At 37.1% G+C, this 17309-nt stretch overlaps 1 non-coding gene across 1 annotated transcript; it reads right to left on the bottom strand.

Annotated features, from left to right (window-relative positions):
* Positions 1-1754: 1754 nt before the first annotated feature.
* Positions 1755-1861, bottom strand: LOC131175152 (small nucleolar RNA R71). Its single transcript, XR_009145314.1, has one exon. It is a non-coding gene; the product is annotated as a small nucleolar RNA R71 (small nucleolar RNA).
* Positions 1862-17309: the final 15448 nt, after the last annotated feature.

Below are 17309 nucleotides of genomic sequence, written 5' to 3'. Positions count from 1 at the left end.
CTATATATAGTCCCATTTTCTCTCTTTAGAGAGGAGGCAAGAAGCAAAGGAAGAAAGGAGGAGGCTAAGCAGAATTTGAGGAGTCATTTCACCTTCCACACCATTTTCAACTAAGATTTGCAGATTTCTTTCTTCCTTTACATTTTTCTACATTTCTAGTGTTTAATTACTTACTTCTTAGCTTAGATTAAAGCTTTATTTCCATTTAAACTCATCATATCTTGTAAGCATTATGGATAGTGAGTAGTTTACTTTTGATTCTGGAGTAAGGGTTGTAATATTTGAGATATTTGTGGATTTTGATTGGGTAATCCATATTTTGTGGTCTTAATGAGTTTTATTCATTTCTTGTAAGCTTAATGACATGCTTAATGTAGGATCCCATTGAGTAATGTTCTTAATCCATGGTTGAAGCACCGAAAGGAGAAGGTCTTGTGATAGATAATCAGGAAATTGGACTTAATTAACTTAGACCTAGAAATAGGCTAAGGATTAAGAGGATTCACAGATTAATTAAGGAACTTAATGGGTCTTAATTAATTCTAACTCCACGAAAGTAGGATTAGTTTGATTAAGGCACTCTTTGTCTCACTCGAAAGGGAATTCAAAGGATTTAAGAATTAATCTCCTTAAAACCCATTAGTTTCACAAGATTGGATAACCAATTTAAAATCCCAAAATAGCTCGAATATGAAATCCCGAACTCCGGAATCATCTTTTTACCATTGTTAATTTCTAATCGAATTTAATCATTTGCCAATTTAAATATTGCCATATTTGAACTTGCTTATTTCTATTTGATGCAATTTTAGTTTAATTAATACATTGTTGAATAGAATATTAATTTTGCACAATTAGATTTCACATTCCATTACCCATTAATTCATCGTTTTAATCTCATAAATACTTCAATTTAGTCAACTTTTATATCGAAAATTCAATCATTAACACAACTCCTCGTGGGATCGATATTTTTCTATACTACTTGTACGACCCGTGCACTTGCGGTTGGGACGCATCAAGTTTTTGGCGCCGTTGCCGGGGAGTTGTTTGTTTAAGATTGAGTTTTTGATTATTTTAGTTGTTTTTAGTTTTATCTTTGTTATCTTTTCATTTTGTGTTTGTTTGTTCTTTTTCAGGTACTTTAATCTTTTATGAGAAGAGCTAGAAGCTCAAGTGACACAACCTTACTTTTCAATCCTGAAATTGAGAAATTTTGTAAGGCCAACAAGAAAGAAACCAGAAGAAGGAAGGAAGCTTCGAGAGAAACTGAATTAGAAGCAAACATGGCTGATGAAAGAATTAGAATTGGTGTTGGTAATGCTGGAAATGATCAAAATAATGAAAATGCAGCCCATGGTGAAGAAGTTGTTAATGCAAATGTGCCTAGGGGAAGTATGATGGATCATGCTTTTCCACGTTTTGATGACTTGAGAGAGAGCATAGCAAGACCAAGGATTGATGCAAATAGTTACAAAATGGATTTTGGAGTTCTTCAAATGATCCAAAACTCTCAATTTGGAGGACATCCTTCTGAAAATCCACACACTCACCTGAAGAAGTTTGCTATGATTTGCGACATGCAAAAACAACCTGGAGTGTCTGATGATGCAGCAAGATTGAAGCTATTTCCATTCTCTTTGAAAGATAGAGCATTGGATTGGCTTGATTCTTTACCTCACAACTCCATTACAAATTGGGAGCAACTAACTGATGCATTTCTTGCACAATATTTTCCACCTGGAAAAACTCAAGAGCTGAGGAATCAAATGACAGCTTTCAGACCAAGAGAAGATGAAACTCTTTATGAGTCATGGATGAGATGGAAGGAATTGGAAAGATTATGCCCACATCATGCCATTCCAAAATGGATGATAAATCAGAATTTCTACACAAATGTCACTCCTGCAATCAGAGGAATTATTGATGCTCAAACAGGAGGAGAATTTATTATAAAGCATGAAGATGAAGCTTATGAGTTATTAGAGAAAATTGCAAAGAATACTCATCTTTGGAGTAGTCCAAGAGGACCAGCTCCAACTCGTAAAAGGCAAGTCTTTGGAATGTATGATCTTGATCCATTCAACATGATTAATGCAAAGTTTGATGCACTTACAAATGTCCTTGCTAAGAAGATGGAAGATTTGAGTATGTTGGTTAGTTCAACATCATCAGCTGGAAGTTCACAACAAGTGGCTTATGCAGAGGAAACTACCAGCTGTGGAGTAGATTATGGAGAACAAGCGGCATATGTTGGTAATTATGGAAACAAGCAAATGGGGAATCCTTATTCTCAAACTTACAATCCAAATTGGAGGAATCATCCCAACTTTTCATGGGGAAATCAGCAAAATCAAGTTCAAAATCAGAATTTTCAACCACAACAAAGAAAGTCAAGTTCCATATCAAGAAAATAGGCAACCATTGCCTAATTTTCACAGAAAAATATGAACCTCCACCAAAACAAAGAAGAACGAAATTCCACCATCAAGCTTTATTGCAACAGATTCTTGCCAACCAAAATAAGCATGATGAAGAGATGAGAGAGGTGAAAGCAAGGTGGAACAAATGCAAACACACAACAGATCTTTGGAAAATCAGATTGCACAACAAGCATCTTCCTCAAGTGCCAAATCTTTTGGAAAGCTTCCAAGTCAACCAGAAAATCCAAGAGAGCATTGTCAAGCTATTACTTTAAGAAGTGGTAAAGTTATAAATGATGAGAAGAGTGAAAACAGTGAGAAAAGAGAAAATGAGAAAGGAACTGATGAGAGTGAAAAACAAGAGAGTGCAGAAAAATGTAAGGAGAAACTTGAAGAAAAAGAAGAGAAGTATATACCTCCTGAGCCCTACAAGCCACAACTTCCCTTTCCACAAAGATTTCACAAAGCCAAGCTTGATAGGCAATTTGGGAAGTTCTTAGAGGTTTTGAAGAAACTTTACATAAATGTGCCTTTTGTTGATGCTCTTTCACAAATGCCCTCTTATGCAAAATTCTTGAAAGAAATTCTCTCAAACAAGAGAAAACTTGAAGATGATGAAACTGTAGCTTTGACAGAAGAATGTAGTGCTATCCTCCAAAGGAAACTTCCTCCAAAGCTTAAGGATCCAGGGAGTTTTTCAATCCCATGCCACATTGGAGAGTCTTGTTCTACAAAAGCTCTATGTGATTTAGGGGCCAGCGTTAGCCTTATGCCCCTTTCTATCTATGAGAAGCTCAACATGGGAGATCTAAAGCCAACCCACATTTCTCTTGATTAGGTTGTGAGAACAATCAAGTATCCTGAAGGGATTTTGGAGAATGTGCCCCTGAAGGTTGGAAAGTTCTATATACCTGTTGACTTTGTCATCTTGGACATGGAGGAAGATTCTAATATTCCAATTATCTTGGGGAGACCCTTTCTAGCTACAGCAGGAGCATTGATTGATGTGAAAGGAGAAAAGCTTACTCTTAGAGTTGGTGAAGAGCAGTTAATTTTCAATATCAATAACACTATGAAAAAGCATCATTCAGTGATACTTGCTTGAGAGTTGATATTATTGATGAGCTGGTTGAAGAACACTTCAGAAAAAAATATCCAGAAGATCCACTTGAAAATTGTTTGGTTCATGGAGGAGGCATAAACTACGACAACCCTCATGTAGCTGCATATACTCAACACTTAGAGGGAAGTCCATCATTCATTTCTGCTCCAGTTTTTCAACTCACACAAAAGGAAAAAGCTGAATTTAAGCAATCATCATTCAAGGAAGAAGATGCACCTAAGGTAGAACTTAAGCAACTTCCTTCTCAGCTCAGGTATGAATTTCTTGGCACTAATAACACTTATCCAGTAATTGTAAATGCAAACTTGAGTACTTTAGAAGCTGATAAGCTGTTAAGAGTGTTGAGAAAATTTAGGAAAGTTTTGGGATACACCATAGATGACATTAAGGGAATAAGCCCACACTTTTGCATGCATAGAATCAGTTTGGAAGAAAATTGTAAACCATCTATTGAACATCAAAGGAGGTTGAACCCAAATATGAAAGAAGTTGTTAAAAAGGAAATTTTGAAGTTGCTTGATGCAGGATCATATATCCCATCTCGCGATGCCTTGGGTGAGCCCAGTACATGTTGTCCCAAAAAAGGGTGGAATGACAGTGGTCAAAAATGAAAATAATGAATTAATTCCCACTAGAACGGTGACTAGTTGGCGAATGTGCATAGATTACAGAAAATTAAATGTTGCCACTAGAAAAGATCACTTTCCACTTCCCTTCATTGATCAAATGTTGGAAAGACTAGCTAGGCATTCTTACTTTTGCTATTTAGATGGATATTCAGGTTTTTTTCAAATCCCTATCCATCCAAATGATCAAGAGAAAACCACTTTTACTTGTCCATATGGAACCTTTGCTTATAGAAGGATGCCATTTGGGTTGTGTAATGCACCACCACTTTTCAGAGGTGCATGATGGCAATCTTCTCAGATTTCATTGAAGACATAATGGAGGTTTTTATGGACGATTTTTCTGTTTATGGATCTTCTTTTGATATATGCTTAGCTAACCTTTCTAAAATTTTGCAGCGATGTGCAGATACTGACCTTGTGTTAAACTGGGAAAAGTGTCATTTCATGGTTCAGGAAGGGATAGTGCTTGGACATTTGGTGTCTAACAGAGGAATAGAGGTTGATAAAGCCAAAGTTGAAGTGATAGAGAAGATGGCTCCTCCTACCAATGTCAAGGGAATTCGAAGTTTCCTAGGACATGCCGGGTTCTACAGACGCTTTATTAAGGATTTTTCTAAAATAGCTAAACCTTTGTCTAATTTGTTAAGTAATGACACACCATTTGAATTTGACCAAGAGTGTTTGGATGCCTTTTGCAGGTTGAAGCAAGCTCTCATCACTGCACCAATCATGCAACCACCTGATTGGAGCCTACCTTTTGAAATTATGTGTGATGCTAGCAACTATGCAATTGGGGCTGTTCTTGGTCAAAGAAAGGACAAAAAGGCTTATGCTATCTATTATGCTAGTAGAACACTGGATGAGGCTCAAACAAATTATGCAACAACTGAAAAGGAATTTTTGGCAATTGTCTTTGCATTGGAAAAGTTCAGACCTTACATTATTGACTCAAAGGTGGTTATATTTTGGATCATGCGACCATCGGTGTATTTGCTCAGTAAAAAGAGGCCAAACCAAGGCTCATTAGGTGGATTACGATGCTACAAGAGTTTGATTTGGAGATTAGAGATAAGAAGGAGCTGAAAATGTAGTTCTTGATAATCTTAGTAGGTTGAAATTGGATGGTGAAGAATTGGATGAAATCCCTATTGATGAGTTTTTCTTGGATGAACAACTTTTCTCTCTTGTTGCTAAACTACCTTGGTATGCAGACTTTGTGAATTATCTATCTTGTGGAATATTACCTCTAGGTATGACATGGCAACAAAAGAAAAAGTTCTTGCATGAAGTGAAGTTTTATAGATGGGATGATCCTTTGCTCTTTAGGAGATGTTGTGATGGTTTAATTAGAAGATGTATTCCTGAAGAGGAGGTACAAAGTATTTTGCATCATTGCCATGCTTCTGATTATGGAGGTCATTTTGGCATCTCTAAGACAGCTAGTAAAATTTTGCAAGCTGGTTTCTTTTGGCCAAATCTTTTTAAGGATGTGAGGAAATTTGTGTTGGATTGTGATAAATGTCAAAGGAGTGGAAATTTGTCAAAAAGAGATCAAATGCCCCTAAATAATATTCTTGAAGTGGAATTATTTGATGTTTGGGGAATAGATTTTATGGGGCCATTCCCTCCTTCATATGGTAATAGATACATCTTAGTTGGGGTTGACTATGTGTCAAAGTGGGTGGAAGCTATTGCAACTCCAACTAATGATGCTAGAGTGGTAGTAAAATTTTTGAAAAAATTTGTCTTGAGCAGATTTGGAGCTCCTAGGGCTATAATTAGTGATGGGGGTTCCCATTTTTGTAATAAGCAATTTGAGAGCTTAATGAGGAAGTATGGTGTAGTGCACAAGATAGCTACCCCATATCATCCTCAAACTTCAGGACAAGTTGAAATTTCTAACAGAGAGCTCAAGCATATTTTGGAGAAAACAGTGAACAATTCTAGGAAAGATTGGTCTATCAAACTAGATGATGCTTTATGGGCATATAGGACTGCCTACAAAACCCCTATAGGAACTACTCCCTTTAGGTTGGTGTATGGTAAGTCTTGTCATTTACCTGTGGAGCTAGAACATAGAGCATATTGGGCCATTCAAACCTTGAATTTTGATCTTAAGCAAGCTGGTGAGAAAAGGTTGTTACAACTTAATGAGCTTGAGGAATTGAGGATGGATGCTTATGAAAGTGCCCGTATTTACAAAGAAAGAACTAAGGTTTGGCATGATAAGCATCTGAGGAAAAAGGAATTCAAAGAAGGTGATTCAGTTTTGTTGTTCAACTCGAGATTGAAATTATTCCCTGGAAAACTCAAGTCAAGGTGGACTGGCCCATATAGAGTTTCTAAGGTTTTCCCTTATGGAGCAATAGAAATTTGGAGTGAAAAATCTGGGAATTTTAAGGTCAATGGGCATAGATTGAAGCATTACATAACGGAGACCCAATACTAGGAGCAAGTCATTACAATCTCTACAATCCCTCACCACTTTAAATTGAAATTCATGAAAAGTCCAGCTAAGGACTATAAATTAGCCCTCTTGGGAGGCATCCCAAGTCCTTTTATTTTGCTTTTGTTGATTTACTTTCATTTTCATTAATTTTGTTTTTATCTTAAATCTCCCCAAATTCAATTTTTGACATTGTTAAATTTTGTCTCTTGTAGATGTAATTCAATGAAGAAGGGCTGGTGAACTATTGGGGAAGTAATTCTTAACTTGACAAATTTAGTCCTTCAAAAGAACTGATAAGCTTTGGCTGCATAATCTGTGCAGGAGCTGCAATCTAGTTCATGCAGAGGAAGAATAAAATCTGCAGTAAAAAGGGGTGTCTGCAGCCAATGACTTGTATTTCTGATGAGGTTGGATGTATATCAATGGAGAAAGGTTGGTGAACTGCTGAAATTGCTATCTGGTTTATGCAGAACAGAACAATAGAATCTGCAGCAGATTACATGTGTTTTTGGTGAGGTTGGGTGGGTAATTTTCTAATATTTGTGCTTATAATGATATTATGGTGGTAAGTGAGTCATTTTTGCAGTTTTGAGCTTCTTTGGGTTGTAGGATTCAAGGTAGAAATGCTGCATTTTCTTGGCAAATCTTGGAGAGTTCATTTCTCATTTGTGGTTAGATGCAACTTCATGCAAATTTTATGGAGTTTTATGTGCCAAATGTTGATTTGCAGAATTTGAGTCAAAATGGCATGGCTCTCAAAGGTCTTTTATGTAGGATCCATTTTTACATGCTTGTGTGATGCACTTTTGATGAACTTTGAATATATTGATGTGTTTTTGGTGAAAATTTCTCATGGTTTGTGCTTCATGGAATTATATTTCTTCATTCCAGGGTATCTTTCACACTTGCAATCCATGTTATATTGCAATCTTAATTTTGTTGAATTTGTGCATAAGCAACTGCATAGCTTATGCAATCCTGCATGACCAAAATTCTTGCCATTTTTCACCTTTATTGCAAGTGCATAAGGAGAGTGCATAGCTTATGCAACCCTGCATAACCTCATTTTGTCAAAATTCATATCTGTCAAAACTTGCATAAGGTGAGTGCATGACCTATGCACAATTGCATAACTTCAAATCCTTCATTTTCTCTCTCTGCCGAAGTTTGCATAAGGAAGGTGCATAAGCTATGCACTTCTGCATAACCAAAATTCCACAGCTCCAATTCTGCCGAAGGTTGCATAAGCAGAGTGCATAACCTATGCACTTCTGCATGACCAAAAACCCAGAAAAATCATTCTTGCCGAGGGGTGCATAAGGAAGGTGCATAGCCTATGCACCTCTGCATAACCAAGATCTCCAAAAAAAATCAATTCAGCCGAAGAGTGCATAAGCAGAGTGCATAGCCTATGCACTCCTGCATAACCAGAAAACAGAAAACCCCAAAAGTTACCGAGACCTGCATAAGCAATGTGCATAGCCTATGCACTTCTGCATAACCAAAATTCCAAAATCCCAAAAATTGCCGCAGAGTGCATAAGCAGAGTGCATAGCCTATGCACATCTGCATGACCCAAGTTTCTGAAAAACAATTCTTGCCGAGAGATGCATAAGGGGAGTGCATAACTTATGCACTCCCGCATGACTTCGCTCCTCACCATTTCAGGGTCACCGAAACATGCATAAGGACAGTGCATAACCTATGCACTTGTGCATAAGCACTTTTCTGAAATATAAATCCTTTTTGAAACACGCACAAGTTATGCATAAATCATTTTTTCCTTATGCAATCTCCTACAACCCGATTCAAATTCATTTTCAGCAAAGGCCATTCCCACCTCCTCCACTTCCCGACTCTTGAACCCCACGACCGCCCTTCATCCTCCATTTCTTTCCGGCATTCTCGCCATCTCTCTCCCATCTTCTCCATCAGCGCTCTCATCACGAAACCCTAAATCCCCCTACATTTCCATCTCTATTCCAATCGACCATGGATTCCCCTCCACATTCCCGCCCCGCCTCTCCTCTTAAAGTCACTCCATTGTCTTCGATACATCCCCCTTCCAATCCTCCACCACAAACGACACCACCACCACCTCCATCAACCACATACAAACGCAAAATCCGATCCAAATCCGTGCGACCCATGCCCTCTGCTCCTCCTCTGTCCAAACGCAAAGACCCACCCACCCCATTTTCGGAACCACCTCCTAAAAAGCCAAAAACCCCAGCCTCTACACCTTCTTCCAGCAAAAGGACAGTTTCAGCAACCCCATTTGTATCCAAACTGCCCTGGCCTCTCCCTGATACAATTCAAAAAGCTGCTTTCAAAAGACTCAAAGATAGAAGGGTACAACCTACTAGGTATATATCTGCTGATGCTCTACAATCTCTGGGTTTATTTGATAATGTAGTTGCATTTCTTGTGGTATGGGTTGGATGTAATTTGTGCATAAGCAAGAGGTAGTTTATCCAATTCTAGTTTTGGAGTTTATTTCTTCATTCTCTGCTACCCTCAACTTGCATGATGTAGACCATAAGCCAATTATGACATTTAGATGCTTGGGGCAAAATAGAGAGCTGTCATTGGATCAATTTCATAGCATCTTTGGTTTTGCAATTGATGGGTTCTTTAGAGTACCACATACTGGAGTAGAGGTAGCCAATAAGGGCATCTGGAATCCTGCCCAATTTTGGAGAATCATAACAAACCAACCCCAAACCTTCTCTGCTGGTAGGTCCAAAACATCCCAAATCCTTGACCCTGCACTTAGGTTTATTCATAGGTTGATGGCTAGCACCATATTGGGCGGAGGACTAGTTACAGTCTTTGTGGGCAAATCTGAACTTTTATGTTATGGTGTGCATTTCACAAAGTTAAGGTGTCTCAGGTTACTTCTTTTGCGAACATGTCTTGCATATTGCCACCAAATCCATTGGTGACATTGTTTTGGGTGGGCTCATTCTTGTCATAGCCAAGCATTTTGGCTTTAATCTGCAGAGCACTCAATCCCAAAGACTTGAGGACACTTCCTATTTTGATATGCACACTTAACCAAAGCAGGGTTCCATTTATCATATTTTGATGACACCGCCACCTGCAGTGAACCGAGCCTATTGCACAACCAGAAACCCAACCTTTCACACCAGTCCCACAGCACCCTACTACCCCTACCCCACCCCTCGGCCTACTCAGACACTCCAGCTACCTCTGCTCGGCCCATTCCTCCTCTGGTGAACCTACCTCATCCACAAGACCTCCTCCATTCAACACTAAAGCCTTATTCACCTACCTCGACAGCTTAGTGATGATATCTACTTTGTGGATAGGAAGCTTGTGATGGTCTTGATACACTAAAGGATCGTCATGAGCAAGCTGTTTGACCTTGTCATGGAAACCGAGGACAAACAGAAAGAATCTGAAGGAAATGGTGAAGCAACTCATGATCTTCTGGGCATGCCACCCCACCTCCATCCTCCTCCTGCACCATCATTTCGACAGTAGTGATACCATTTATAGCAACATCCTTGGACAAAGGAAAAACAATAGACATAGATTAGTGTTTAGTTTACTTTTGTTCAATCTTGTAGGACTTTTTCTTTGTAAATATGTTCAAACATTTATACTTTGTTTTGGATTTTGTTGATTTGTTCTGAATTAGTTTCTTTTAAATTCTGTTTCCTTTGAAGTTTTATTGAATAGCTATTACATTTGTCTTCTTTGATTTTTATTGCACTTATTGCCTTTTTGTACATATTTGCCCATACTGTCTATATTTCCATACTTTTCTGCTGGTTGTACATTTCCCTTGCCAATTCCCTAGCGGTTTTGTATACCACTGCATACTATGAATTTCCTCATGCATAACCTTTGCATAGCCTGTGCAACCTTTACGCTACTTACAGAATCGCACAGTTGTATTTCCCTTATGCAAGCATCTGCATAGTCTATGCAACATCTATTGCCTCTTATGCAGCACTGCATGGCTTATGCACCTTACCTATGCACATGTTCTGGACAGCACTTAACTCTGCATAACCTGTGCAGCTTCTTATGCATACCTGTAACTTGAATTCTCATACCAGGTAACTCTTTCTTTTTGCTCTTCATTTTTTACAATTCCTGGTCAATATTATTTGCTTTGAGTTTTGGATATCTACTGTTTGAGACATTGAGGACAATGTCCAATTTTGAGTTTGGGGGTGCACATTTTGATTTTTAGCTTTATTTTTCACATTTTGAGTATAAGAGCATCTCATCCCATTTCATTTAGATATATTGTAAATATTTTACATATACATCCATACATACATATTCATTACACATTTACACACACATTATACATCACTTAGAAATTGTACAAATTGCATACAAATAGATTTCCTCCATTTAGTTCATGCATTACTCATTTTAGGAATCATACACCATGCATTAAAATCTTTTGCCAAATCCCTTGAGTATTGAAAATGTGCCTATGAAAGTGATTTGACTCACCTTTTAGTTGGGTTTGTGGATTGAAAGTTTCCTAAAAGGTGCAAGGTTTTGAAGTGTCTATCTCTTGCCTATATCTTCTTAGCCAAAAAGCCACCCAATTAGTCATTTGGAGGTGGAAGTGTTTAGAGGGAATTATTGGATATAAGGTAGTCAAATGATGTCTCACCAATCCTAGAACAAATTTTCTAAACCTTTCAAGGCGAAATACCAGCTTGTACTTGAAAAGAGAGATGATTAGGCATTCTTTGATTTAAACCTTCTCATTTTAAACCTTTGGCCCTTTTCCTAATTAAAATTGACCCTTGCAAACCCCTTTGAGCCTTTTTACCTCTAATTTTTCTTGAAATCCTTATTGTTACCTAGCCAATGAACCAAACACTCCAACCCTTTTCATGAGAATAATTATTTACAATATTAGGTACATAAAAATAAAAAAATAAAAAAAAAAAAAAAAAAAAAGAGAGAGAAAAAGAAAAGAAAAAAAATACAATAAAAGGGAGAAGAAATACTTGTCACCTTGTAAAAGTGCTAGTATATGTGCTTTTCACTATTGCCATTCAAAATGAAAGAAATCCACCCAAAGTATCAAAAGAAATGAGTTTGGGGGTGGCAATTTTAGGGACAATCATCAAAAGAAAATACAAAATACAAGTTAAAGTATCAAAATGTCCCTCCATTTTATGTGTTTTGTAAACTATGCTAGCACTTGACAATCCTCATTGTGTATTCTTCTCTCCCATATAAAAATATATATATATATAATAAAGTGTACCTTATGTTTCAAAATTGAAAATATTCTCATGCTTTGAATCCTTTTTACCTATCTTTCTTCTTAGCCTCATTTTAAACCCCATGGCCTCATTACATCCCTAAAAAGACCTTTGATCTCTTGATAGTACTTGCTACATTAGTGGAGATAAGAGTAGGGAATTTGCCTATGGGATTGGAAAACTATTCATCTATTCATTCAATTCTATCATTCCATGTTGAGATACTTTGGTTATCAATTGTCCTAGAATTCCTTTTGAGCATGACTCTCTCTTTTGATTAGTTGGTTTGGGGATTTGAATGATAATTGACTTGATGGCTAAGCGGTGAAAGCTTGGATAAGCATTAAATTCTTTGCATTTTGAAGGATGGGTATATGGATTGTTGGTATGGCTAAAGGTGTGTTAAGTTACCTTAATGAGTGATTTTCATAACTCTTTGGATAAGGCACCCCTAAAAACTTTGCATCACATTTTAAAGTTTGCTTGAGGACAAGCAAAAGCTTGAGTTTGGGGGTATTTGATGCACACATTTTGCATAGTCATTTAGGTCTAATTTCATAATCATTTTATTTGGTTATTAGTCATTTTTAGCTAATTTCATTAGTTAATTAGTTAGTTTTCCATAGTTGTCAATTTTGCACTAATTTGTAATTTTACTTTGTTTTGTAGGAAAAATGGTGTTTTGAAGGACTAAAGAGAATTTTGCCATTGAGGAGTGTCTTCTACAAAAGATGCCAAAAACAAGTTTTCAAGCTGAAATATGCATTGACCAAGCGTGCATAACTTGCGCATAAGCTATGCAGTTCTGCATAAGGAGGAAGAACACTGTTCCAGAACCAGCCGAAATGTGCATAAGGAGACTGCACAGCTTATGCACATTCTCACCTCCCTTATGCAGATTCACGAAATTGTGCATAACCTATGCACCAAGTCATGCAGCTTCGCATAAGTAACCCAGAATCAGCCGAAATGTGCATAAGGGACTGCATAACTTATGCAGTCCACTTATCTGATCCCAAAGAGCTCATTAATGAGCTGGCAGAAGATTCCCTTAATGTATTCCTCCTAGAACATACTATTTTAGGGCTCCATGTCAGAAAAATGCTATATATAGTCCCATTTTCTCTCTTTAGAGAGGAGGCAAGAAGCAAAGGAAGAAAGGAGGAGGCTAAGCAGAATTTGAGGAGTCATTTCACCTTCCACACCATTTTCAACTAAGATTTGCAGATTTCTTTCTTCCTTTACATTTTTCTACATTTCTAGTGTTTAATTACTTACTTCTTAGCTTAGATTAAAGCTTTATTTCCATTTAAACTCATCATATCTTGTAAGCATTATGGATAGTGAGTAGTTTACTTTTGATTCTGGAGTAAGGGTTGTAATATTTGAGATATTTGTGGATTTTGATTGGGTAATCCATATTTTGTGGTCTTAATGAGTTTTATTCATTTCTTGTAAGCTTAATGACATGCTTAATGTAGGATCCCATTGAGTAATGTTCTTAATCCATGGTTGAAGCACCGAAAGGAGAAGGTCTTGTGATAGATAATCAGGAAATTGGACTTAATTAACTTAGACCTAGAAATAGGCTAAGGATTAAGAGGATTCACAGATTAATTAAGGAACTTAATGGGTCTTAATTAATTCTAACTCCACGAAAGTAGGATTAGTTTGATTAAGGCACTCTTTGTCTCACTCGAAAGGGAATTCAAAGGATTTAAGAATTAATCTCCTTAAAACCCATTAGTTTCACAAGATTGGATAACCAATTTAAAATCCCAAAATAGCTCGAATATGAAATCCCGAACTCCGGAATCATCTTTTTACCATTGTTAATTTCTAATCGAATTTAATCATTTGCCAATTTAAATATTGCCATATTTGAACTTGCTTATTTCTATTTGATGCAATTTTAGTTTAATTAATACATTGTTGAATAGAATATTAATTTTGCACAATTAGATTTCACATTCCATTACCCATTAATTCATCGTTTTAATCTCATAAATACTTCAATTTAGTCAACTTTTATATCGAAAATTCAATCATTAACACAACTCCTCGTGGGATCGATATTTTTCTATACTACTTGTACGACCCGTGCACTTGCGGTTGGGACGCATCAAGCTGTGGGAGCACTCCTCCATGGGCAATCTCTCAAAAAAAAATACTCTATGGACCCACATCTGAAACATCCACCCGTTAGTAATCTACACTTTCCTCTATGGTTCTTCCTATAATGTGTACAAACTAGCATCAGGATTGATCTCCGTGCTATATGACCCACATAATTGTTAATTGATACACTCATCTGACCTCCTCTCCTCGGGGCAAATCGGAACCTCTGCCTCTGTTCTCTACTCTGAATCTAACCCTGAGACACCCTGGGTCTCTTGCTCTCTGTAGCAGCTACGCTGGACTGGCCAGGTCCAGACCCTCTCTTGCACTGCCTGTCTCTCCTAAACTGCTCATCATTTCTAACTCTCTCTACTGGGGTCCTATATACTAACTGGGGAGGTGGTGGCATAGCTCCAGTGACTTGACGGAGCAATTGAGTCATTTGCTCTAGGAAGGCCTGTTTTGTCCTTACTAAAGTACTCAACGATGGTTCTGCTCTACTGCTACTGCGCCCCTGATTAAACATAGGTGCAGGTGCATGACTCTCTACTTCCTCCTCTATCGGTCTTGGAGGTTCGTGCTCTGAAGGATCAGATGTCATCGATCCTATAAAACAGACAAAGAACAGATCTGCAATAGTGTCACCTCGACTCTATCTAAAGGCCCATGCATGTGATGCAACTATTTCTTTCTATCTATCTAGGTCTAGGATCGCCTAAACCTCTGCTCTGATACCACAAATGTAACGGCCCAGCCCACTAGTGATATTGTCCGCTCTGGGCCGAAGCCCTCACGGTTTTAAAACGCGTCAATAGGGGTTAGGAACCACCAACTTATAAACCCAGCATCTCTCCCATGTTTTGTCGATGTGGGATTTGCCTAGGGTGTTACAATCCACCCCCCTGATGGGACTCAGCGTCCTCGCTGAGGTTTGCCCCACCATCGTTCAAGGTTGCATGCGGAGCAGCTCTGATACCACAAATCTAATAGCCCGGCCCACTAGTGATATTGTCCGCTCTGGGCCGAAGCCCTCACGGTTTTAAAACGCGTCACTAGGGGTTACGAACCATCAACTTATAAACCCAGCATCTCTCCCGTGTTTTGTCGATGTGGGATTTGCCTAGGGTGTTACAGGTATTTAAAGCATACTTTGAATTATGGTTTGCATTATAAATGTACATCTTCTGTTTTGGAATGCTATAGTGATGCTAATTGGGCTTCTGATAGAAGAAGTTCTAAGTCTACTAGTGGCTGGTTATTTACTATTGGTGGAGCTATAGTTTCATGGTCCTCTAAAAAACAATCATGTGTTGCATTACCATCCATGGAATCTGAGTTTATTGCTATGTCTCTTGCTAGTAGAGATATTTTATGGATTAAGAGATTTATGAGGTGCATGCCTTTTATTAGTGTTCCTAAAGGACCTGTTACTTTACATTGTGATAACCAAGCTGCAATTCACAATACTAAAAATAAAAAGATGTCTGGCAATAGTAAGCATATTGTGATGAGATATAATCATGTGAGAAGTCTTGTGAAAAAAGGTAAAGTTTCTATTGAGTATCTTCTTACAGATCAAATGGTGGCAGATCCTCTCACAAAACCCTTATCAGGTGAGAAGATTAAGAAAGTCATGGGAAACATGGGACTATCACCAGTTTAAAAGAGATAATCTTGGTTGAGCTCTACTTTTTCATGTGAATGTCATTTTATTTGAAAATTCATATTTTAAGAGTTCAAAGAAATTCAATCAATAATTATCCTAGAGATGTTAACTTGGAGGTTATATTTCTAGTACATAAATATATTTAAGGAATAGTGGGGGTAATAATAAATATTTAAATATTTATTCCTGTTCCTTTCTAAAGTCTCATGTTTGACTATATGCACTGTTTTTCCACAATGAGAATGTTGAACTTTTGTTCTTAGCAGTTCTCATAGCTTATAGTGGAGTGTTAAAGCGGTTGTGGGCACTTCTGATGAATACTGTCTTTGCAAATATGAAAGTGAGAGGTCGCTTTCTATGGATTAATGGTGAAATCTTAGTGTACTTACTAATGCAGGATAGAGCGTATGGCCCATGTTAAACATGCCGCCATTGCAGAATCAAGAACTCATGTATAATGCGAATAAGAATTTTATATTTATATTCATATTCATTCTAGAGGTTCAAGCCTTGGTTACCTTTGGTTATGTATTATACAAAAAACCCAATATCTATAAATTTTTCTTTCTTATGTTATTTATTATTAAATAATATTAAGTGGGGGATTGTTATATATATATAATAATTATAATATTATTTAATAAAATAAATTATATATTGCATGATAAGGACATAATGTCGTATGATAATGGACTTTTATCCATGTAATGGGCATATAAGATGGCAACAAAAACAATTTTAAATTCTATCGTTTGCTTTTAAAAGGATGCGTCCCTTCTCTTTGGACCAACACGTCCATCTTTGTTCACATCGATTGAATTAAACAATTCAACAATTACAACCATTGTCTCAAACGTTCTATTTAGTGAATGCTATTTTACAATTATTTTTCTTTATAAATAGGAAGTACAATCCCAATTGAAAATTAGATTTATGCAATTAATGCATCTCAGTGTTTTTTCATTTTTCTTTCAATATATATTGGCTTGAGTTCTTGTTGGCAGGAGAAATAAAAGAGTGCAATTTTGATTTCTTATTAGGCATTATATCATGAGAATAGATTTTCCATTCAACCTTTGCACTTAGAGAGGAAATTACTATCCTAAAGATAGTTTCTTGAAAACGTTTTGTCTAAGTTCAATTCTCCATTTATTATTATTTCATCATTTCTTTTATTTTCTTCATATTTTCCTATTATCATACAACAAAACCAACTTCGATTTGTGGGCTATTAGAGCCGATGAGCTTGTCCAAAGGTAAAGTATGAGTCCCGAGGCTTTTGAAGGCTGGTGGTGTCTCTTCTCTATGAGTTTAATTTTTTGTCTCTCCCTCTCTTTCTCATTTTCCCTTTGATCCACAATCATTGCTTGTTGTTCTTGCCTTGTTATTGAGGAGTAATTGATGCTACTAAAGGAAGTGCTGCTTGAGGGAACGGAAAGGAAAGGGGAAAGAGGAAAAAAGTTAGTTGGGGGTGGTTTGTCGGTTCCTCCTTTTTTCTTTAACACACATTTTTTTCCAAATTTATTTTTAATTGGATCTATCATGATAACTAAAAAATATTTTGAATTGTTTATTTAATGTCACATCATCAAAATTTAACGATAATAATTAAAAAAAAATCTCATGGTATGAAA

The sequence above is a fragment of the Hevea brasiliensis genome, chromosome 16, assembly GCF_030052815.1.
Source record: "Hevea brasiliensis isolate MT/VB/25A 57/8 chromosome 16, ASM3005281v1, whole genome shotgun sequence".
Lineage (NCBI taxonomy): Eukaryota > Viridiplantae > Streptophyta > Magnoliopsida > Malpighiales > Euphorbiaceae > Hevea > Hevea brasiliensis.
Note: the sequence above shows the minus strand (reverse complement) of the source record. Positions and strands in the feature narration are given on the sequence as shown.